We start from the raw sequence: 25,038 nt of genomic DNA on the forward strand, positions 1-25,038 counted from the left end.
CCTATCGCTCTCTCGTTGTCACCCTTTCTCAACTGACTTCAGGCTATTCCTCAGAGAATGAGGCAACCCCCCTTCGTAGCGTCTTGGTCGATACCGTTATTTTTGTTTTGTTAAAACCTGGTAGGACGTACAGGTCCCGACAAAAGTTTACGGAACACGCGAGCGGTGTATTTTCTCCTCGGTACGACACCCTAGCGGCAAGCGGAAGCTGGCGAAATCAGGCCAGTTCACTGCCTCAGAGGGGTGGACGACTGCGCTCTTAGCGACACACAGCAGTAGTTTCGGTATGATTACTGTTGCCTGTGCCCGCGAAGTGAGTTGGATTTTACTGTTGTGCTCGCCAACAACACGTGATTCAACTATTGTTGAGACAGGGAGCTCGCCGCTATCATCGTGATAACAAGGATGAATCATGGTGGCAACACTTTACGGTGTGTTACTTTTATTGGAAAGCTATGATATGTAGACAAGAGAAAGAAAGTGTGAAAGAGAAAGAAAGGAAGAGTGAAAGTGTTGCTTTATTATGGACGACGCGTGACGAGCTGTTAGCCAATTGACGCTGACATTGATAATTGATTGATTGATAAACAACTGACGTTAGTCACGAGTTGTTGACGAGCACAACAGTTAAATCCAACTCCCTTTGCGGGCACATACAACAGTAACCATACCGAAACTACCGCTGTGTGTCGCTAAGAGCGCAGTCATCCACCCCTCTGAGGCAGTGAACTGGCCTGATTTCGCCAGCTTCCGCTTGCCGCTAGGGTGTCGTACCCAGGAAAAAATACGCCGCTCGCGTGTTCCGTAAACTTTTGTCGGGACCTGTACACACTTATCGAGCAGCGGAAACAGTGATCTTGTTTTTGTTATGTGCGTGGATTTTGGAAGTAATACGCTAACCACACGGCAAACTTAATGCATTAAACGGGATGGCAGTAACTTCACCTCCTAACGATGTCATTCGAGATGATGGTTGGTTAGGAGGTTTAGTTACTCCCATTCCGTTTAATGCATGAAGTTTGCCGTGTGGCTGGCGCATTATGGATTGACAGTTTTATTGCGTGACGCTTATCAGATGAAATCGCGAACTGTTGAGCAGATTAAACCAAATAATGGCGGGAACAAAATCAAAGGCAACATTTTGGCGATAACCTGGCTGGGAAACGGCATCGCTATTCTCCCTCACATTCATTCCTGCGGACAGAGTCTTCCGTTCTTTGAGGAACAGCCCGATGTCAGTTGAGAAAGGGTGACACCGAGATGGGGAGAGACGAGAGTGGCCGCAAAACCCGCGCAGCGCTCGGATACTTTGCATTTTCGCTTTTTTTTTTTTTACTAGAGCACAGAAAAGTGCTGCGATTTCGATTCTCCTCAGGGTTGTGCTCTACAACTTTGCAATTACGCATTCAAACTATTTGCACTAATTATGAAGATTAATTATGAAAGTTAATTAACTGCTACGCTAATTACTGATACACCACCACTTTTGAGTAGGCCCCATCGGGAATACATATATTCAACGACATTTGCGAAAGAAAAATAATTCGCGAATTTAATAAAATTCTGGTCAGTCTTACGTGACGCACCCTGTATAGTGATCACACACACACACACACAAAACAAATAAAGAAATAAACTGATGCCACAGGGCGTCTATTATATGGGGGGGGGGGGGGGTGGAAAACTCAAACAGAAAGAGGAGAGAGATACAATACTTTCGATGCAACTATCGGATGTGATTCCTTCTTAGATTTTTTTTCGAACACAGCGCCCAGCGGCAATGCAAGGCGTTGCCGACGAGCCGTCTTGTTTGCGCGCGCACCACGTGATTTTAAAAAATCGCCGCGTCACCCACAATCCAGAACGAATGATAATTTTTCTTCGCCTATCGGGGGAGGGTATAGTTGTGCATCACATAAAAAAATTGCATTTTAATTTTTGTGGGATTATTCAGCCAGGTACCCGTCCGCATTATGCGAATTTTACAGTATCGCTTTCAAAATCCGGGCTAATGTTCAACCCAGAAGTACAAGAGGTAAGCAATCTGGTATAATAGACTTGTGGACATCATTCTACTCGAGCATTAGGAGCCTCGTCCCTTCGTGTGTGTGTTTTCTGTTGCTCGTGATTGATTGATTAATTGAGATATAGGAAATATGCACATGTGAGACCCGACAAAGTCGGGTGAGGCTACTCCAGGCTACTCGAGAACTCATGAATAGGAAAGAAAGTAGAAAAACTCCTCATACTCAATGAATAGATTATGTTGACTACAAAACCAATGTTCGCTTGTCACAGGGACTATAAAAATTGTATCAGAGGAAAGAGCCTTCAAAGGCAGACACAACAATGTGTTTTTACCTTTGTGCAACAACGACAAAAGATAAATAATGACCACGACTTTTTTGCAATGAACAGTGTGTGCTAGAGAAGGTCACAAAAAAGAGCCGTGTAGTGTTTACTTGTGAGTTTAAAGTTTCTTTTTTTTTATCGTATCTATCTGGAGCCCAACAGCAAGAAGCCACTAACCACCACCAGTGTCACTGCCACCTAGCAAACATTCAAAGCAAAAACTTCTGACTTCGTGCAGCACAGCGTTCCCTTTAGACAAACCTTCAAAGATGCGGGAGATGTCGAAACCAACCGCATTTTTCCCGCCTCCCTTCTCTCGAGAACGGCGGTAGCCTGGATGCTAGAACTGGGGCGATTTGTTCATCACCTATCATTACCTAAAAAAAGAAAAAAAAATTCTTTTTCGCGAAAATTCAAGATGGCAAGGTTCCTTGCTTGTTCGAATTTCGGTGGAATTACGGAAGTATACTCCTTGGCACATTAATGGCGGCTGTAAGGCCAACGTGAACATGCCCTTTATTTTGCTCACGTCTTTACTTAATTAAAGCATATATTTATCCATTAGCACAACATACGGTTGGTGAGAGTACTTTGCGGTGTTGCATTTAAATGAATAGTTCAACCCACAAGACTGAGTGTACCGAGTGTTAAGTGAGAGGAATGACTTCTGCTCAATTTCAACGCATAGAGCTACAGAGTAGGTTGCATGGTGTGTCGGAGATTCGCGGCGGAACCCCAAGAAGGAACCCCAGGCGGTCAAAATTATCCCCAATCTTACGCTGCGGGACGCGTCCATATCACCACACACACCAGGGGTTTCACGGAGAACCCCCGGGCTGAATAATTCGTAAACAGGTGGCGCTATCGAAAAGCTTTCTTTTCAGTGAGCATTCCTGTGACATCGGCCAAGAACTGAGCAGTGAGCGGCTCATTTGCACACGCTCATTTATTATATAAAGTTCCTAACTTTTAATTTTACTTCGGACGCTTTCGGAACCTGTGTTGTACCGATCTAAACCTTCAGAGAAAAATATTCGAAAAAAAAAAAAAAAGACGCCTCGACATTTAGTGATATTTCGAGCAATTCATTGGTTTCAGTTTACATATTTCATGCTCGGAGCAGCGTACCAGTGCGCTCTTTCGCTCAGCTGTCCGGCTGCCAATTACGTGTTCTTCCGCGTGGTTCACACGCGGGGGTGACGGAAGATGAGGAACAAACGGAAGAAACGCTTCGGCGTGCTTTCTCCTTCTCTATCCGACTTGCACACAGCGGCTGTATTCGTCATCATCACCATAAAGTCACTGTTAAAACAGAACTTCACCACATAGCACGCTCCTTGCCAACCATCATTCCGAATGATATCATTCTGTGTCCTTATTTGTTGAAAATGGAAGGAGGCGCCTATCTGGGAGACATTATGCATGTCCCAGATAAGCGCCTCCCCCTGTTTCGAACAAATCAGGGCAGTGCTATGTGGTGAAGTTCTGTTTCAACCTCACCTACCGAACGACAGCGCAGCGGGCGCTGCGAATCAATCGCGTTAGAGAAGGCGAGGGAACACTGAAGCGTCTCTTGCTTCTATTCCTCATCTTCCATCACCCCCGTCTACGAACCAGACGGATGAACACGTAATTGGCAGCTGGGTAGCTGAGCGAAAGAGCGCATTGGTACGGTGCTCAGCGCAAGAAATATGTTAACGGACACAAAGTAATTACTCGAAAAATCACGAAGTGTCGACGCCGATTTTTTTCTGGAATGTTTTTCGCTGAAGGTTCAGATCGATTAAACGGAGGTTCCGAAAGCGTCCGAAGTAAAATTTAAAATCACGAGTTTGACGTAATTATTGAGCGTATGCAAATGAGCCGCTCACTGCTCAGTTCAGGGATGCCCATGTCTCAGGGATGCTCACTGAAAACAAAGCTTTTCGATAGCGCCAGCTGTTTGCGAATTATTCAGCATGGGGACTTTCGTGAAACACCCGGCATAAGCTGACGGCGTAAATCTACTGCAAATTAAGTTGCACTGCAGTGCAGCGAAACCATTAGCGCAATGCTTTAGCCTCTCATTCTTTTTGTCTTGACTTCACTTATATCTTGGGCATGCTAATAAATATAGATCTTTCCATCCATAGTGGATCGACAGCTAATGAACGTTTTTCACACTTGCGTGGTATCCTAGCGGCTCTCTAGTGAACCACCCTTCGATGCGCGCCGAAACAAACCCACGTGGGTAGCATAGAGGATAAAAACCGGTCTTGAAGAGTGGCGCACGAGTTAGCGCGGTGTCCCCAGTAGTCTATCTATTGAACACGGAGATAACCTTGTACGGCGCCACAAGGTCATCGGCGCCGCAGCGCATGCGCACCAGCAGTTTTGAAAAAGGTCCGTTCCAACGACTGACCTCCAGAAACCTGTTAGCAGGAAACGAAAAAATGTGTGAGGTTCAATACAGTATGGGAGGGTATCTACATTAATGTCAAGCCGCAAACCGAACCTAATGACTTGCTGAATATGGGGGCTACCGCGGGGCCGAAATGTCGGATCGACCGTCGTTGAAAGAATGACTCTTTAATGTGTCCGTCCCTGTTGGGACATCGGTGGACGATATCATCGATTCTAGAGAAGCCACTAGCGTTCAACACTTAGGAGGGACATCCTTCCAGGTGGTAGTCAATTCAGCAAGAGCCATGGAGAAGCTTCATCAAGCAGGTAGTATAACAATAGGCAATGACGATGTTGATCATTGTAGTTTTAATGAAGCATCGAAAACGAAAGGCATAATGAGCAATTGGGAATTGCTCCTGTAGGTAGTACAACCGTCTATGTCACCTGCCGTTTGCCTCCAACGTACGTCCCACACGAGAGCCCAGAGAGCCATTGAACCATTCGGCAAGGTGCTTGAACTTGCATATTGACGGAACAGAGATAAAGGCCCTAATTTTTAAATGCTACTTTCCTTTCCGATCCCACTTTCTCTTCGAAAGAGAACCTTCCGCTCAATTTCAAAGAGTCCTTCCCTTTCGGACTTCCTTTCGCAAGCACGAAAGGCTGCCTTTGGATAAGTTGCCGATCCCACCGCTGTCTGGCTTTTTCAACCGACTCCCATATTTCAACTGTTAATATTTCAACCTTCCGTTGCAACTTCCGCCCCTTCCGTCGAAACGCTATCGATTTTCTTGTTTTCTAATAGGAACTTGCAGCTTCTCATTGGCTCAAGCAGACGGCTGTCTTATCTGCTGTCACGTGGTCTTCATGTTTCAATATTCGGTAGAATACACTGCGATTAACGCGTGTCAAGGTCAGCGAAAACGAAACCCAATCGGCAATTGGCTTTCCCATGTCAATAAGCGCAAAATGTGCAACGCGTGTGCAGGAAGACAGGGATTTCTTAACATTGTCTGTTCTATCGTCCGTTTTGAAGCACGTAGTAAAACTTCAGGTTAAAATATTTTTAGGTTCAAAGTAGAGGACGGTAGCTTGTCTTTAGGATACGGTTTTGTAGTTAGGCTCTGTACTATCGTTATGAGACGCCGCTGCAGGAAGAACTCCGATCTCCTTTCGTTAGGGAAGCATAACTGTCACTAGCTGAACAAGCTGACCTTCTCACGAAAGTAGCTTTCAGGGTTGGTAAGAAAAGGTACGAAAGCAGCGGAAGGAAAGTAGCCTTCAAAAATTTGGCCCAAAGCGATCAGGATCGATATGTCTGTGCATAACCCAGTCCCTAACTTCCTCCGTGTATTTGGTCATCGTGTCACTTTCGACTACCGTGGGATGACTAGAGTATGGCGGTGATGCAAGAAAGAAGGCCATTTTGAAGCTGACTACCGCGAATAATTTTTTTGGCGGTGCAATGCTTTTGGTCGCCCAACGGCATCATGCCAGCGGCCATGTCAGAGGTGTGGGGCTGCTCATGCCACTGCTGATGCACACCGCGGAGACCATATTCTGAAGCATTAGCTCCACAAGTAGAGGACTCCCCAGCTCTAGCTGGGGTCCTAGAGCACTGTGGTGGCGCTGGTACATGTGAGCGCCGGAAGAAGGACGAAGAGAACCGGCCGAGACAGTTCCTTGCAGGTGCAGCTCGAGAGAAGGTGCAGGCTGGCTTCGGGAGAAAGGAACTGCAGTTTGTTGCGGACCCCAGCCCTTGCTTGTGCACCTTGGTTGATTTCAACCCCGACTGCGCTCCACGGTCAGCTCCAGCGGGTGTCTCCCTGCCGCATCTTCCGGGAGTCCTCCACGGTTTCATTTACCCTGTGCGGTACACACTCTGGTTCGGCAACGTCCCTGACAGCCCATACCATCAAGGGAGTAAAATCACGTTCCGAACACTCTTTTGTTGCCTGCGTATCAGTGTTTCTCACCCTGCTCCCCCCACTAGGTGTGGGCCAGCTGACCGTGTGGTGAACGTGCCCATTCACCACAAGCACTAACGTATGATCAGATGTCTGCTGAAGATGACAGAGATGCCGGACTCGTGGAACCCCGTATACCCAGATCTCACCCGCACCCATCCTTCTTCCGACGATGATAAGGTCTCTGTACGGCATATCTACGCGGAGCCCATGGATCCCATCACGACAACGGAGGTTCATTCCGATCCATCCACCACAAAGGCCCAAGAACACCATTTGGCCTCACTGCAGAGTCTCATGTGGTGCGATTCGCCACCTCCATCACATGCAGATCAGGTTGGCCCGATGAACGAGAAGCCTCCATCAACCTGCGGCTTCTGTTAACCTTAGTGAGGCCTTCAACATTGGCAACGCCCACAGCTCCTCGTGGAGAGTGCGTTCAACACGCACAAAAAGATAAAACATTTAACAGTGGTAGTGTTAGGGGACTGTTGGGCTCCATTGTTAAGCTCCGCGTCTTCCTTGGCATCTCTCATTTCCTAGTTCATGCCATTGTGGGATGTGCCACATGCCACGCTGAATCCTTAGGGTTTTAAGTGTCCAGACAAGCAGCGTACGATAAATCATTTTCCTCGCGCAGCTCACTGTGGCCTCCTTACTCCTCTAGGAGACGAATTTTAGCACGCCTAAAGATGTACACTAAACTTCGCGTCGTCAATGTATATGGACCTGCTTGTCCTGGCTTATCTAACGCTTTCTTTCGGAACCTACACGTTTTCATGGCTTGAGCCGCATCATTTATACTAGTGGGAGTCTTCAACTCTGTCCTCGATTCCCACAGAGACGTTTCTGGTCCTGGCTCGGGGGAACCTACTTGGAATGCCCGCGAGCTTAGACGCGTGGTGCACCAGTATTCCCTGAGTGACGCCTGGGTCCACTCGTGCGGTAGTCAGTTCGCTTACACTTGGTCTCGCGGCAGCTCGTTCAGCCGCCTAGACAGAGTGTATCTTCCGAGTGAGTTCGCGGACTACGTGGTGCAGTGCCCTATGTTGCTATTTCGGGTGTCAGCAGGATACATATCAGATCATATGCATTTTCTACCTTCATTGCGAAGTAGTGGGCAATACTAGTGGCGATTGGACAGCACAGTATTACATGATCCTCAGGTTGCCTCAAATATGGGTGCCAAGATAAGCGACTCTCTGTCTCAAGTGCATCCAGACCCTGTCAGCTGGATCGACCTTAAAGGGTGGGGGATATGTTTATTAAGAAAAAAAGAAAGGAAAGGTCAGCCAGACAGAGGTCGGCTTGCTATTAAAAAAAAGTACGAGAGTAAAAGAAAAATAAAAAAAAGGGAAAGAAAAGAAGAACGAAACTGAAAAACTGAAAAAGCAAAACTCGAGGTCAAGGTGTCTCTCACTGCTTGAGACTCTGCACAGTCCATGATGATGTGCGCCTCACTCTGAACTCTCACTGTGCGCCTCACTGCGCGTCACTGAAACAGAAACAGGTCTCACAGCGTGGCGATCACGCGAGGCCCAGTTTGTAGCGAAAGGCGGGTGTCATAACGGACTTGCATCGGAGTCTGTGGAGAACGGTAGATCGCTTCCGGTTGAGATCCTTCACGGGGCAAGGTTGGGAGAAGTGCCGCACTTCCGGATAAGCAGTGAGACGAATTTCTCGGATGTACGCAGCGAACTGCTTCCTATTATGCCGTGGGTCCAGAGGTGCAGGGACCTCAGGAGGAAGTTTGTGGTAGCTGTTGGCGATCCGGTCAGCTGTTTTGTTGCCAGATATTCCTGCATGGGAAGGAACCCATTGAAAACCCACGGGAACACCGTTGTTGTTGAGTTGTTTCCATATCTCCAGTATCGTATGTGCTGTGGGGTCGTAGATGCAGGGGTTACTTATCCGCTGAAGAGAGCACTTGGAGTCTGTAAGCACAATAGCACTCTTCTCCGCAGGTGGAAGGTGGACACTCAAGGTGGAAGACACTTGAGTGTCGATGCGACCGCCCCACGAGTGCTCAAGTGCAAGGCACCAGAACGCTGCCGTACTACTTCCAGTAACGGGATTGGTGGACCCGTCGGTGTAGATTTCCAGTGCACCCTCGTTCTTTTCCAGGATTGCTTCTTGTACAAGCGCCTTGGCCACAATGCTTGGGACATGTAACTTCTTTCTGAGACCCCGAAGAGAGCAAGAGCACTGCGGTCCCTGCCGAAGAAACGGTGGCTCTTCCGCTCTGGAGCTCGGCCTAGGCCAACAAGTATCTTGTAGGTGTACCTCCCCAGTTTCCTGAAGCGAGATCCGCGGCGCTTTGCTTGGGAGTGTGTTCGAGGGCTTGTACCTCGCTAAGTGAGACACGTAGAAGAATAATTATTTTTTCTTCAGTATTCCGGCGTGCAGTACAACGCGTCCATGACGTAATCAACCACATCTATGGAAGTGTCCCAACCCCTTTAAGCAACCGCAGATAGAAAGTATAATTCCTGTGACAGGTATCGAAAGTGACCCTTACGGAAGACTTAAACAACTTTTGGTGGCGGATGCTCATAGTGAAGCGTGGAGATGCAGCTACATTGTTCATGCAAGAATATTTCGCCATTTTGAGAGAGCGACACTATCGAGCTTTGCGCGGTTCTCAACACGGACGGCTACAGTCATGTTTCATCGCGACCGTCCTATATTACACCCGAACGATTTGCGCTATGTGCGGAATGGAGAGGCTAGACAACCTTGTCCGGTCGTGTTGAACAAATAGTCTTATCAGATGGCTCCAGGTTCACATCTCCGTCCGATATTGTTCACGTTTTCCGAGGCTATTTTTCTAGTTTGTTTTCTTTGGAGCATCAAGCTGTTGATGTCGACGCAGATCTGTCATCTCTTGTTCATGTTCTTTGTCGGGAAACTTGCCCTTGAGCTCAGTATCAGCAGCCTGTAGATCAGCAAAAACATCTTGGAGCTTCTCTTGGGGCGCAACGAAATCACGATTACTGACAGTGTCCGCTCCCAACTTCTTACCCTTATCATTCCTTAACCTCGTTGCTTTTGTGAGCGTGAAAATCTTCTGTATCTTTCCGACTTATTCGTGCCCTACATGACCTGTCGGAGTATTTACAGGAGTATGTACTACATGACGTGGAGCTCACCGTGACCTATGAAGTGATCGATGCCAGTATTTGAACTTTCTCTGTAATTCTAATCTCTGTAGCCGTGTATCATTTGTCCTTGTAGACTTGTAGTATCCTGGCCACGGCACTATTCTGTCGAGGCTAGTTGAAAAGAGAATATTTGTCGTGATGACAGCTTGCGATTAGATGAGAATGCGATGTGCGTGGTGACTCTTACGCACGTTCTTTAGATGATGATGATGATGAGTTGACCGTTGCATTCGTAGCAGACCTGTTGCTGCAAAATTTATTGCTTGTGTTCGCATTCATAGTTTTCCCCTACCTTGCGGAGGTTCTGAGGTGTGTCTCTTCCTGGGAGACAATGACAGCCTACGCGAGGCATCCCGCATCGTTGATACATACTCCCATGTCTCTGGAGCCTGCTTTAAAGAAGCAGTCTAGAGGCCCACAACTTTGTTTCTGTTTTTGGTCAGTATGGAATGTAGACGGCCGAAAACAGTTTTCCCACAATTAGTGCAACCGTAGAGAAATTGGGACGCCTGCAATAGCTCCCCGAACTTCCCGTGCGCGAAACACCCTCCTTCGCCTTCACGATAGGCACGTGATGAGCGCCACCACGCGCGTCACTATGTAACGCAAGTGGTGAGGACGCTCCTCATTGGACCTGGGATCACATGATCGAGGTGAGCAACTTCGCGCAGGCCGAAGCGTCTGCTACCGCTTCGGAGACGCCATGCGTTCTCCGGCTACGTGATGTCCGAAACGGAGGGTTTGAAGGCTGTCCACGACACAACCACGATTTTTTGGGACCGCAGACACCACGGGAAGAACGAGTGGTGCAGCCCGAAATTAACTGCGCTTGTACAGAGAAAACCCCGTGCTCCCCGACAGTGTCCAGCCTGTCCGACCGTTTTCACCGCGCAGTTGGTTCAGTGGCTAACAGGTGGCGCCACAATACCGCCGCCATCGCTTGCTTTCTGCTACTGTGAATTCTGAGATTCCACAGAAGCCACGGATATATTACTCTTGTGATCGTAATCTTATTTTCTCAGGCTCCATATATGCTTTGTTTTTTGTTAGAAAACGTGATATAAATCATATAGAGAATAGAAGTCAACAAGAAACAGCTCGCAATGTTCGTACCAGACGGTTTTTCCTACGAACGAATGAGGGGCTCTTTACCACAAACGTTACAGTAGAGTGGGTGTGGTCTGCAGTTGGAGCGCTCCGGCCTGTCACCGCGGCAGCGATTTTCCAAATTTATTGCGCCGTGGTGAAACAACTTTGGACAGAAATATTTTGTGGGAATGCTTTTCACATACTGCTTTACAAGATGACTGCAGTTTTTGGCCATGTTAGATACCACTTTAATGCTCCTTTAACTCATCGAAGAGTAAAGCACTACCAGTGGCTGGTTTACGAGAGATTTTATGTGGAGGCATAGGTTTAAAGCCCTAACTTTTTCGTATTTTAGGTGTTGCATGCTATCAGCATGGTGTGGCTCAAGAGAATTAGACCATACTGTTGACCAGATTATAATAATTGAACCAAACCTTGGTCAAAAGGCTGCAGTAGCGAGCATGCAGGATTCATATTCCCCTTGAAGAACGTGCTTTTCTCATCAAAAGTGGGTAGGTATACCCAAGGTAGAACGATTTCAGGGTGGCCCTGCCCCCTCCCATAGTGTGCACTAAGGTGCGCACACTATTACACACACTATGCACACAGGCACTTAGCTTGTTGTCCACTTAACTGACCAACTTCCGGTGGCGCACGATGACGCATTTATGCGTGCGAAATCTACAGAAAAATCGTGGAAGTCATACTCAGATTGAAAAATAAACAGAGCGACGAAAACGTCAGCTTCCATGCATTAGAATAGGGCGGTCACGGTAGTGCATGGCTGTCACAGGAGAGTTATGTGCAGGTACCGCTAGGGGCACTACCGATGAGCATCCATGTGATATAATTTTCATTTTTGCTCCGATAGCTCCCCTAGCGGTACCTGAACACAACTCTCCTGCGTCCGCCGTGTTGCCCTAGTCTGATGCACGGAGGCCGACGTTTTCGTCGCTCTGTTTATTTTTTAAGCTGAATGTGGCTTCTACGATTTTTCGGCAGATTTCGCACGCATAAATGTGCCATCGTGCGCCACCGGAAGTTTGTCAGTTAAGTAGACAACAAGCTAAGTGTGTAAACGCCGGTTAGGTTTATCTGCACACACACTGTAGTTTTCCCATTTCTGTTACGTACTATTCATAATCTGTTACGGTAAAAGCACGAACTTCTCTTCGGCCCTCTAAATGCCTGACAGCTTTGCAGCCGACTGCACATGGAGCACGCTTATCTACGAGATGTAATGTCATGGAATACGGACGCCTCGCGCTCTCCGCTGATTAAAGAGATATCGTCAACTGATAGGGCGGTATAGGCCTGCCCCTGCGTCATGTGTATATCGCAGAAAAATGTAGGCCAGGCAAAGTACCCAAGCAGCACAATGTACTGAAAGTCGAGTGCAATAGGGGTGGACGGTATGTGTCTTATCAATGTTCCGTAGTTTCATGAATCTGTTCAAGGCCTTTCACCTACCCGTCCACCCCTATTGCACTCGACTTTCAGTGCATTTTGTTGCTTGGGTAGTTGCAAAAGAATCGGGCAACCATATCATTTAGGGGACCGAGGCGCAGACACCCATAGCACTATCGTTCAGTTCTCCACTCTAACCGAAGCGTGCCGTGCTCTTGAATTCTGCTTTTCGCGAATCGTTCGCGAATGTGCAACTAACATTCTGCACATGCCGGAAATGTACAAAAGAGGAAAGACGGAGTCGTGGCAGTGTGCGCCGTCGTTTCGGGCCTTCCAGAAGCGCCACTACGGTGCTCATTCGGATTGATTCCCTTGGTTCTCACGTCCCCCCTGCGACCTCAGGACCCTTTTTGGACGTCAACAAGCTTCTGTATGGACATCAACCTCCACTGTGTCCAAGCGGCGTATGCGGCCAACGTCTGAGGAACACTTGTGTGTGTCAGCCCGAACGTGCGTGTCCGCATTCGAAGACTACATGTAAAGTCATTATTCCAGAGTCACCGTAGAGTAACGTTATTTGTCTCTTACAACAATAATGTAAGTAACGTTTCCTTCTGATCTGTTTCTTTCAGTCTTTGGTCGTCAGTGTGATGTTCAGTTTTAGTGCGCATACGGGTCCGCATAAAGACAAACATTCAAAGAGACTCCCCAAAATAGGTCGCCTTCTGGAAGACAGATGTCACATTTGTCGAGTACGCTGTTCCCGCGTTCAAGCGGAGAAAGAGAATACAAATGCATGCGACACAGCTAATAATGTTATGCTCATTAACATCCGGTGCGACATCTGTCATGAGGGTTTTCGACTTCTGCATTGCTGCAGAGCGGAATTTCATTTCAGCACATGCACTGTCCCATTGTCATCGGCATTATGTATCTATTGTTATCCCCAATTTTCATGGGTGGCTGTTGTAAGCATGCTTACCATTTTTTCCCAAACGCACGGTTACCGCTGCGCGTGTGCCCGTGATTAGGGTGTTCATGATTGCGACCGTCACAAATGAAAAGGAGTTGCGCTGAGCTTTCGTATTCTTTATTTATTTTATCTTATTCTCCGTTTTATTTTGATGGTATTCTGGTGGTATTCATCCATGGTATTCTGACACTCTATTCTGTGCTACCAGAGCATAGCGAGGCCATGGGTCCCACTTGTCTGCGCTGATCGCGGGCGTGAAAGCTTGCAGCATCTTCACACTTTAGTTAACATGATCGCGATTACGTCGATCCTGGAGCGTTCACAAGGTCGTGGTACACCTCTTCCATTTTGTGCATCAGAACGACTTTCCGGTTGTGGGGAGCTTTTATCGAGGTGTATGACTTACACATATACAGCCCGAAGAAGAGGCGAGAGGGAAGGGGAAGACATTCCCTTGGCACGTTCTCGCAAAGGGAACGGACCTGCATCGATGGAAAGTGATGTTCTGAGGCTGGGACACAGAAGAAAGGACAATGCACAAAGCCGCAAGTGCCTAAGAACAATGAAAGAAGGAAGTCACTGAAAAGGTTAGCCCGCTGCTGTCCTGCAGCTGGGTAACCTTTTCAGTGATTTGCTTCTTTCTTTGGACCTGCATCGCCTTCTTTTTTCTCTGTGAGCATACTAGGAACATTAGCCGACAGGATTACCATTGATTATGTGCGTCCAGTTTTTTGTCAAGCCATCCTGCGACACTTTCACATTGGAGAGTTACGAAGTGGACGGAGACAAACCCCGTCCAGCTACCCATACCTGTGAGTACGCCCGATGCCATCCAGCATATTGTGAATAGATGCAAGTCGACAGTGGAAGAGATTCAGCAGCAAGGAATAACGAATATGAGTGAATTTCAGAATATCCGCCGTGGGACTCGCGCAGCCGAGCATTCCTACGCCTAGCTCAGTCCAGGAGATGTTGGTTCAAGTAATATCGATGCTGCAACAACATATTCTACAGCATCATCCACCCCTGCAGGCTGTAACAGGATCTATGCAGCTGGAACCTCTGTTTGAAATTGTAAAACTCAAGGTATTCCATGGAACTATCACTAGCCCTCAGGGGTTGCCCGCCTTTTACGAGTACGCCTGCGAGAGGAATCACTGGAGCTCAGATGAGGATAAGGTGAAGAACCTTGAGGCTCGTTTTAGCTTCGATGGCCAACAAGAAATAAGTAATGATGATGTAGTGGGATGGCCGAAAGGTGATATGAACTGAGGATTTTCTCAGCGCGACGCTGAAGGAGAAGTGGGAACAATCAGAGCCGTATATTGAAAGGGAGTCTGACCATTGGGAGGAGTCACAAAAAGAGGCTCGACCTGTCAATCACAGTCTCGCTCCTCTGATTGGTTTGCTTTTTTACCAAGGGGGTCGCCATGACACCATACTGCCACCCAAAATGGCGTCGAAAACAAACACAGTGAAGCGGGGATTTCGTGACAATTTTTTTTTTCACAGACTACTCTAATTTTACGCTGCAACTGCACATTCTCATATACGTTTCTCGGAAATCAGTTTCAACTTACGCTCATCCATCGATATCTAATTGAAAATAATACGTTTTGTCGCCGATGTTAGGCCTAGTGAACACTGCGATCGCTGCGATCACAGCGAAATCATAACAAAAACGGCACTGTGCTGTACAATCTTATATTTAATTGCTGGATTTCATGGATATAAATTTCTTGCCTTTTATATTCCAACTATTCATGTAAATTTGTTTAAAAATCATTCTGACGACAGAATTTGTCCCAGCAGGTGGTTCTGCCGGCAGCGGTGCAACGACGGAAGCAGACGACAACTCCCCACGTGCCTTACGCTCCCTAGGTGGCGCTCATCAAATTTGCACCAAAAATCCACTAGTTCTGCAGATTGCGAGAGGTATCCATTTCAATCCCATCGAATCCACTTGCCACCCAAAATGGCGCTGCCCATGTTGGATAGGGGGACAAATAGTGGGGATAGGTTAATTGATAGCGCCCCATATTTCAAGACTCCATTGGTCAGAAAGCTGAAAAAGTGGGTGGAGCTTCAGGTATAGGCATGACCCATTAATGGCAGACTCCCTATTAATATACGGCTCTGGGAACAATGGAAGGCGAGCTCCCTCTAACGTCATTTCAAGAGAATGCGGTCGATAGGTGGGACCGCGCCATATTCGTCAGGTATCTGGCTGGAAGGTCATTACAATGCCTATTTGAAAACGCAGCCTCCTCCAAGTAGCTGACCCTAGTCCCCCCGACACATCAGTTGCACCATTAATGGTCCACGGACTATCAATGGATCTGCAACGACAGACTGTACAAGTTAAGGCACCACATATACAGTGGAAGATCTACTGTATTGCTGTAAGGAACTTTGCAATGACAAGAATTCATCCATGCCGACTGAGCTCCAGGCTACTGGCCAAGGGTCTGCACAGGGTCGCTACCATAGGGACGTCGGCGGATAGAGACAACGCAACAACTTCTTGAATGGCGGACAAGTTCAGGCCTCCCAGGTTGTAAATCAACTTGACAGCTCTGACACGACGCGTACATTGGATCCTGAATGCAAGGATGCTCGGGGGGGGGGGGGGGGGGATAATAAAGGAGGACTCCCAGTACAGCCCGATGACAAATAGTGAGACTGTATATTTTGCCATAACGAGATCCTACTGTACGCCACCATGCTCGTCAACAGGAAACCTCAGAAACGCTGGTGGATAGCGGAGCCACTGTCAGTATTGTAAAAAAGTCTTCCCGGTTGATCGGCGCCGGGAAGACGTTTTTTGAGCGACCAATACCGTATTATCCGGTGTATAACTAGTTTGTCATACATTAGAAAAATGGTAGTTGATATTCTGAGGCTAGAACACAGCAGAAAGGACAACGCACAAGCCTAGCTAGCTAACCTTTTCAGTGACTTCCTTCTTTGATTATAAAAAGTGTCCTGAAGAGGGAGTGCGCGTTATGCATCTGTGTCTCTCTCTTTCTCTCTCTCTCTCTTTCTTTTTCTTGGAAGACCGTTTCCTAAGACGTTGCTGTGCAACCTATATTCTCGAGCCATGCGCTCAGGCACTTGACACAGGCGTACATCGTTCACTTAAGTGCCATGTTCAGGAAATATGATGAAAATGAGTGACACACGGTGAGCGCGAGTAGCGGAGAGAGGCGATCGGCATGCTGAGGTAGCGAAGTGGGTCTACGAAGCATTGGACCACTTTGAGGTGCTAGTGATCCTCAAGTCATTTCAGAAGGCTAGCGAGGTTGCGAAGGAACGTGAGAGCGACGGGGAGACTGAGGTCTACTACGCGTCGAATCTGTCGGATCGGACTTGGAAGTCTTTGGATAAACAGTGGTAAAGGCTGAGTCCGCAATAGATCTCACAAAAATTACTTACACTCGACGCACGGGATTTGATTACATCACCGTGGACACTAACGGTGATGTATAGTGTCCAGTTTGTGTGCACTATTACCACTGCCAGAAACATAAATGTACTATCTGTCCTGCAAAGGAGAGCCCTGAAAATTATTCCTGGGTCGCGTTCTCTTAAGCATTCTAGAGACCTTTTTAAGTGCTACAACGTTGTGCCAATTCCACAGTTTTTTCACTATAAATTTCCTTTAACGTATTCTCTAAGCGTTCGTAACAATCGTCCCGAATTCTGGGATTTGTGTAATCTTAAGAAACGGTCCTGTTCCTATCAACTTAGAGCTGTGCAATTTGATGTACCGATATGTAGAACTAACTACAAGAAACGGTTACTACAGTACATGTCGGCGTCTTTGTTTAATCAGTTTACAGGTGCTTCAGTAGACTCTTTCTTCTTTTCTAAACGGGAATCGTGTCATTTCTTTACATCCAGGGATTAAGTGAATTTCTATTGTTTATGTGCTTCTTGTGTATAATTTCTCTGTAATGCTGCTGTACGATGCATTCTTGGAAGCAGAGTCTTCGTCAAGCCTTCTGGCTTTTTACTCTCTCCCATTCGAAAGGAAAATGAAATTGAAATTAACGACGGTCTTTGCACCCCTCACTCCACCACCCTTCCCCTAGCGCGCTATGCATCGATGCGCGTTATACATCGGACATTTTTCAAGTTCCGCTCATTTTTGGGGGCGCGTGTTAACACCGGAAAATACGGTATATGTCCAAGGGTACCATGGGTCCCGCCGCAAATTGGAGGAGTGGACGACTGTTGAGTTGGAGTATCAGTACCAAAGGCTACACGCACAAGCTTTGGTTATCGATGGGATAGAGTATGATATTCTGCTATCGCGGCCTCATGTGAAGGTCAAGCGACTGGATCTCTTGTGGGGTGACTAGGTGGCTGTTGATGGCTGGGCATGTTTGGCAAGCAGGACCCAGTAACCAATCAGGCAGCCGAAAAATGCTGCGACGTACTAATTAAGTATCCCAAACAAAGGTGTCTGGGCAGCTGCCCGCCTCCTATTGCGGGGTATGCGGTCCTGCTCAAACTGTCCGACATCACGGTGTCTCGCAAGAAACCGTACCCCATGTTGAGGGAAAGGAAAGCCTGGTTATAAAAGGAGCTGTACACACAGGCACACACACACACATAATGAGACGATGATGAGATGAGACTGATGCCGGCAAGCAGGCTGGGCGCTGCCCCAGTGCCATTTGTAGAGTGAGAGATGATGATGGAGATGAGGATTCAGGTGAAAGGAGCTACAATCCATGCTAGATGTCCAGGTTATACGCACATCAACCTCATTTTTCGCTTCACCCGATAACCATTGCACCGAAAAAGCATGAAACCTTTAGGCTATGCACGGGCTACCGTCGTATCAATCAGACCTCTCTCTCCATACCCTACGCCTCGCATTGACGACGTCATCAACGACAAAGGGGGATGTGCATGTTCTCGTGTATCGATCTTCCCAATGGTTACTTGCAGATCCCTGTATTGGAAGATTACAAAAAGTATACTGCTTTCATCGCACCATTTGACCTCTATGAGTATAATCGGCTCTCATTCGGGTCGAAAAACACAGGAGCATGGTTTCCGAAAATTATGGAGGATATCCTGCGGCCTTATAAAGGGAAATTTTGCACTGTGTACATAGACGACATAGCGGTTTACTCGCGGCCAGAGGCTGAGCAGAGAAGGTATTTTGCACAAGTACTCACGGCGTTGAGCAACGCGAAAGTAAACGTGAATGCTAAGAAGAGTATTTTCTTCGGGAAAGAGTAACGTCTCTGGGTCGGATTCTCGACGGCAACACTAAGAGCACAAAGTAGGAGTCTGTGTCACGTATTACGAAGCTCCAGAGGCCACACGATATTCATTCCTTAAAGGTCTTCCTGAGTTTATCTGGACATTACAGGGCCCTCAATAAAGACGAATCAGCACCTTCTCCACAAGATATCATCTGATCCAGTACTCAAGTTACCTGACTTTACTCTGCTCTTCGAGTTTAAAAGAGGTGCATCTCATTATAGGAACTGGAGCTATCCTATACCAGAAGCGAGCCGACAATCCGAAAGGACACTAACTTTCGGTTGTGGGCTATCACTCACATACTTTTTCCAGTGTCGAGATCAACTATACACAACAACTACATATAACGAAACACTGTCGGTCGTACTTGGTGGTACCGAAAATGTCAACTCTTCACCGACAGTCAGGCACTTTCTTATCTCCTCAAGCTGTCGGAACCCAGGGGAAGGATTACATGGTGGATGTGTGAGCTGCAAAATTTCGTTTTCCAGGCCTCACATCGAAGTGCCTCGAACCTCACTGACGCAGATGCTCTGTCCCGGCTGGCCATAAAGCCATCGGAGGGAAACGCTGGTATGGACGAAAAATAAATACCCTTTAAACAGGGTTACGAGCTGCTTCGGCAGATATATTCATAGGCGGAATATATTCATAGGAATTTATTCATATATTCATGGTGGGCACAGGAAATATTCGTGTGCCCGCCACTTTTGTCCCGAAAATCATGCAGCTTTATCATGACAGCCCCGATTCGGGTGGCTATGGCGGGTTTTGGCGAACGCACAACAAAATTGCCAGGCGATTTACTTGGAACAACATGAAAACGACGGTACGAAATTATGTCCCGTTATGTCTCCTCGCGCCACACGTTTCAAATGCAGAAAGCAAAGTACCGGCAACCTATACCGGTTCTATGATGCTCCCATCTCATTCAGAAGTGCCCTTTCAAGTAGTTCACGTCGATTTTGCTGAAATAAAGAAGAAAAGCGAAGGAATATCCCGTAGACTCAAGTATTTCTTCTGGCCATTGATCAATGTACACGGATGATTGCCACCCGGCATGGAAGGGAAGATGCACAATGTTTGACCTGCCTGTGAGAACGTGATATGTTCAAAAATACAAAGGTGCTAATGTCAGATAACGGCCCGGCGTTCCGAAGCAAGAAGCTTAAGACTTGGGCACAGCAGAGGGGGATCAGTTTCAGACCGACTACCCTATATCATCCAGCAGCAAACGGCTTGACCGAAATAGCAATCAATGACATTAAGTACTATCTTGATGTTTACCCGGAGTACAAAGGAAGCTGGAAATGCTCTCTAGAAGGGATGATAGACCACCACAATAGATCCTACACAAGCGCGCTAGGTTTCAGCCCTCACTTCGCCGCATTCAGAGTGGTCCCATCTTTTCCTGCCAACCACCAACTGGGAATGGCTCAAATTGGAGGGACGACTTAAAACCACCCACACTCTAAGAAAAAAAGGTAGAATTTTCTACCCGATGTGGTAGAACGACAGTACCTCTACCATTTCGTGCCAATCCACACGCGCCTTCTCCGAGGGTGTAAGCGGTGTCGTCCATTTCCCTTGCTCCTCTCTCCCACGTTCGTTCTAAGAAAAAAAAATGTACACTTTCCTATCCAAGCTGGTAGAACGACAGTTTCTACTTTGTAGTTTGTTTCTACTCTGCAGTTATACCAAAAGGTAAAATTGGTTTGAGTAGAAATGTGGTTGCAGTGCAGCTCTACTGAGATGGGTAGAAATTTAAAGCTTTTTTTCTTAGAGTGCAGGAACGCAAAACCTACCGATTAAGCATGAAACGGGATTTCCAAGATATCCAAGCCGGGGACAACGTCCTTGTGCGACATGGCCTACCAGAAACCTGGACCAAATTTAGAGGTCCATCGATGGTTGTGAAGACTATAAGAGCACGGTGTGTTCTGAAAGCCGCTTTCTACAAGGCCGCCTATTATTAAAGCCGCTTGTTACAAGGGGCCCAGATCTACAGAAGAAAGAGCTTCTATACGAAACGTCTTTCCATACCATCCTCAGGGGATGGTCCGCAAAGTGCATGAAAATACAGAGCTCGTAGAAGAATAGACGAGAAGGAATGGGAAGAAGAGGCAGAATGAGCATTCTATTTGTTTTGGCACGTTATCAAAGGGAACGGACCTGCATTGCACTCTTGTTTTCTATGAGAACATACTAGGAACATTACAACACACGGCACAGTATTCACGATATAGTCGCCTTCGCCTTGCACCCAGCAATGCCCACAGTTTTACTGTTAACACTTCTGTTGCCTTATGCTAGGGAAGAGCCTCAGAACGAGAGCCGCCGATATTTCGAATGGAGACTGTTCTTCTTCTGGACCAAATTCCCTTACTGCATCATTTCTCTGATGTGTTTGTGTGTATTCCACGGTCCTCCATAACGCAATACACGCGGCTGCCTGTCACGCCCACCTCTGCGCAAATGGTGCCACTTGCAGTCTCTTCCTCTGGCCAGCTCATGTGAAGAGTTGCTGCCAAGTCACTGAGGCGTTACTTGCGGCACCGCCTGCGACGGGGGTGCAACTGTCGCTTTGGGTCGTCGCCATTTTTGTGGATGATCTACAATATTTGCTACCAAGCCTCCTGTTTCGCATGGAGGACGAAAGGAAAGCCGCTGAAAGAGCGTGGACTCGTTCCATGTCTCTTTCCGTGATTTGTTCAGAGCCCTTTCAACGCGAGTAACCTATAGTGCCCCAAATGTAAACCTTGGCGGTTTGTGTCCTGTTGTAATTTTGTTGTTCCTGTATCGGGTAAACGCTTCTCACGATGTGTCCTGGATTGTGATTCCACATGGCTGCCGAGAGTTGTGACATCCGTTATTCTGGTTAGGTTAGGTGTGGAAAGAAAACTAAGAGATAAGAGAAACTGGTCACTCCAAATCAATTGTGCATGAAATCCAATATGTATGTCTACGTGTGTGTGGAAGAAGGCAAAAAACGAACTTAATATGTGGAAACAGACACGATGTACATACGAAAACTGACAAGGACTGCAAACGCTCGTCGCATTAGCTGCATCGGCACAGGAGCTTCCTAACGTCCAATGAACGAGTGTCTAGTCCTCAACAACATCGAATATCCTCTGGATGTACGAATAGTGTCCTAACTAATTCGTACGTCTGATGATATCTCTGAGATATCCATCGGACATACGGACCCGTTAGGACATTATTTGTACATTCAGAGGATATTCGGTGTTGTTGGGGTTTGGTCCACGTCTACATGAACTATTACGAGTACAGCCAAGTAAGATGTATGTCTGTAAGATGTATGTCCGTCTGTCCATCGACTGTTATCCATCGTCGCTGTTGCGCCTAAAACATCAAATCAATCAATCAATCAATCAATCAATCGATCAATCAATCAATCAATTATCCAGCCTTGTTATCCAGAAGGAAGTTTATCCCTGTGTACCTGACGCTGGAAACAGAGTTGGAAAGAATTCACGAATATTATGACAGAAAAATAAGTACAAGACGTTCCGGTACAGGACATTCTAGTGCAGACATCTCTGTACACGGACGTTTCGATGCACGGACGTTTCGATGCACGGACGTTTCGATGCACGGACATCTCGGTGCGCGGACATCTCGGTGCGCGGACATCTCGGTGCGCGGACATCTCGGAGCGCGGACATCTCGGAGCGCGGGCATCTCGGCAACACAAGTACAATGCGCGGGACGCGGCGCGTGCATGTGTTGCGCCCGTCGAGTTTGTAAACGAGGGTTAAAACCTGTGCTGGGACAAGTGATCTTACCGAGGTGTTTTTGTAACAAACACTAAAGTTATTTCATCGGTCGAAAACAGTCATGCTCATTCCTACATACAATTACTGTACCAAATGCTACGCATATGATGAAATACTACGTTGAGAACACTGAGATTAATTAGTCTGTCCTCCGAAATTTATTTTTGATTTATGTTGATTATCGATTTTTGGCATGGCAGTTTTTCTGGAGGAAGGGAACAAATGGACTATCAATTATGTAACAAAATTGTGCTATGAACTAATACGACTAATTTTTCCCGAAGTTTTGTCGTCTTTTGGAAAAAAAATTCGCATCTTGCAGCAACTGTGATTAATAGGGCTATGTGACTATTGGGATTTTTTTTATTCGAGTACTGAAGCGAATACTTGCGTATTTGACTCAAATTCCGAATTGGAATGCGGAATACTATATTGGAATTTCGAATGGAAGCGATTGCTCTTCCAAACGGGACATATTGGAATGGTTCGGAAGCTGCGCTCATAAGCCCGAAAACGCCAGAAGAGAAGGTATAAAACATTAGAACAGAATAGTGGAAAAAGTGGAAAGTAAAAAATGGGAACGTAGGTCGCACTGGTGCGAGCAGCTGTTTCATTACGCTTCATGTGTGAAAGCACTGAGTGATTTAAAATATTACTTCAGCACGTATGTCCTGGAGGTAGTTCGCCAAGGCACACTGCGCAGGTATAAAACAAAGCGAGTGCTGCATCATAGGAAGCTCCATATGCAAATATCATCTACATATGCTGTGCATCCATACTCGTGCTGCATATGTGTGCCGTCTTATACATAACTGTGTATCCGCTTCAAATCCACTTCGGTTGTTGTTCACTTTAGTGTGTTTTTGCTGGTGAAGATTCCATCCAGAATACCGTGATTTCCGCAGCTTCCACGTATACATAGTGATGCTCCAATTCTACAAGCGTCTACATCTGCAGGGGAACGATACTGTCCGACAACAGCAGAAGTCACCCCTCCCGCGGGAAGACACTGTGAGCTTCCTTGATCTTTGTTATCCTTGCGCTACATAAATCCAAATCCCTCACTCACTCACATTGCTATCAGTGTGAGTGAGTGAACACGGACACACTTCTCGGTGTCCGTGCACCGAGATGTCCGTGCATCGAAACGTCCGTGTACAGAGATGTCTGCACTAGAATGTCCTGTACCGAAACGTCTTGTACTTTTTTTTCTGTCATAATATACGTGAATTCTTTCCAACTCTGTTTCCAGCGTCAGATACACAGGGATAAACTTCCTTCTGGATAACAGGGCTGGATAATTGATTGATTTGATGTGTTAGGCGCAACAGCGACGATGGATAACAGTCGATGGACAGACGGACATACATCTTACTTGGCTGTACTCGTAATAGTTCATGTAGACGTGGGCCAAACCCAAACAACACCGAATATCCTCTTGATGTACGAATAATGTCCTAACGGGTCCGTACGTCCGATGGATATCTCAGAGATATCATCAGACGTACGAATTAGTTAGGACATTATTCGTACATCCAGAGGATATTCGATGTTGTTGAGGACTAGACACTCGTGCATTGGACGTTAGGAAGCTCCTGTGCCGATGCCGCTAATGCGACGAGCGTTTGAACTCCTTGTCAGTTTTCGTATGTACATCGTGTATGTTTCCACATATTAAGTTCGTTTTTTGCCTTCTTCCACACACACGTTGACATACATATTGGATTTCATATACAATTGATTTGGAGTGACCAGTTTCTGTTATCTCCTAGTTTTCTTTCTACATGTAACCTAACCTTAATAACGGATGTCACAACTCTTGGCAGCCATGTGGAATCACAATCCAGGACACATCGTGAGAAGCGTTTACCCGATACGGGAACAACAAAATTACAAGAGGACACAAATGGCCAAGGATTACATTGCCATGATGCAGTGTTTCACAACGCCATCAACTGGAAGAGATCATCTGTGGTAGCTGGGCGTCGTGTGCTAGCATGGGCCAGAAAGAATGTTAGCAAACGACGCACTAGGCGCTCGAGTATCACAGATGATCTCTCCCGGTGGCGTTCTGTGAAACACGGCCTGCCCTCGGAGGAGTTAATAGTATGGGTTCTTCGCACGCGACACTGCCGATAGGTGACAGGTGGGCCACGGGCTGGAGATTCCAGACAAGTATGTCGCAAGCAGTACCTATCGAGTTCCAACCTACCAGCTAGTGTTGCATTAGCGATATTTAGACGACGATGGTGAAACTTACCATTCCGAATCATTAAAGTTTCACAAGTGTCAGAAGAATGCTTTCTAGAGGAGTCTCTGCCACGGTATTCTTTTTTCCGCGGAGGTCAGCGGTTCCAGTGCTTTCGCTGTCGGTTAAATGGCGCGGAAACTTTGAGCGTCCAGGCCCAGAATCCAATGGAATGCGTGCGACCTTCCGTCGCACTAATTGCTGCTGATACGCATCAGTGGTTTTCGCGCCGTCATTGAAGTGCGTGCGTTCCTGCAGCACCTTAGGTCCCCCCCCCCCCCCCCCCCCCCCCCAGCTCCATAGGCCTTCCGTCGAGTTCTCAACTACCGTAGCATTGCCTTCAAATTATTTTCCGCTGTGTATAAGGAATGAC

At 47.0% G+C, this 25,038-nt stretch overlaps 1 protein-coding gene and 1 long non-coding RNA gene across 3 annotated transcripts in view; one reads left to right on the forward strand and one right to left on the reverse strand.

The window, feature by feature from the left end:
- LOC135378244 (protein O-mannosyl-transferase Tmtc3-like) overlaps positions 1 to 25,038 on the reverse strand; it is a 171,210-nt gene that overhangs the window by 42,838 nt on the left and 103,334 nt on the right. The window lies entirely within an intron of this gene.
- On the forward strand, positions 6,416 to 7,343 carry LOC135378245 (uncharacterized). The gene is made up of 2 exons (XR_010418316.1): positions 6,416 to 6,670; positions 6,731 to 7,343. It is a non-coding gene; the product is annotated as an uncharacterized LOC135378245 (long non-coding RNA).

The sequence above is a fragment of the Ornithodoros turicata genome, chromosome 1 (assembly GCF_037126465.1).
Source record: "Ornithodoros turicata isolate Travis chromosome 1, ASM3712646v1, whole genome shotgun sequence".
Taxonomy (NCBI): Eukaryota; Metazoa; Arthropoda; class Arachnida; order Ixodida; family Argasidae; genus Ornithodoros; species Ornithodoros turicata.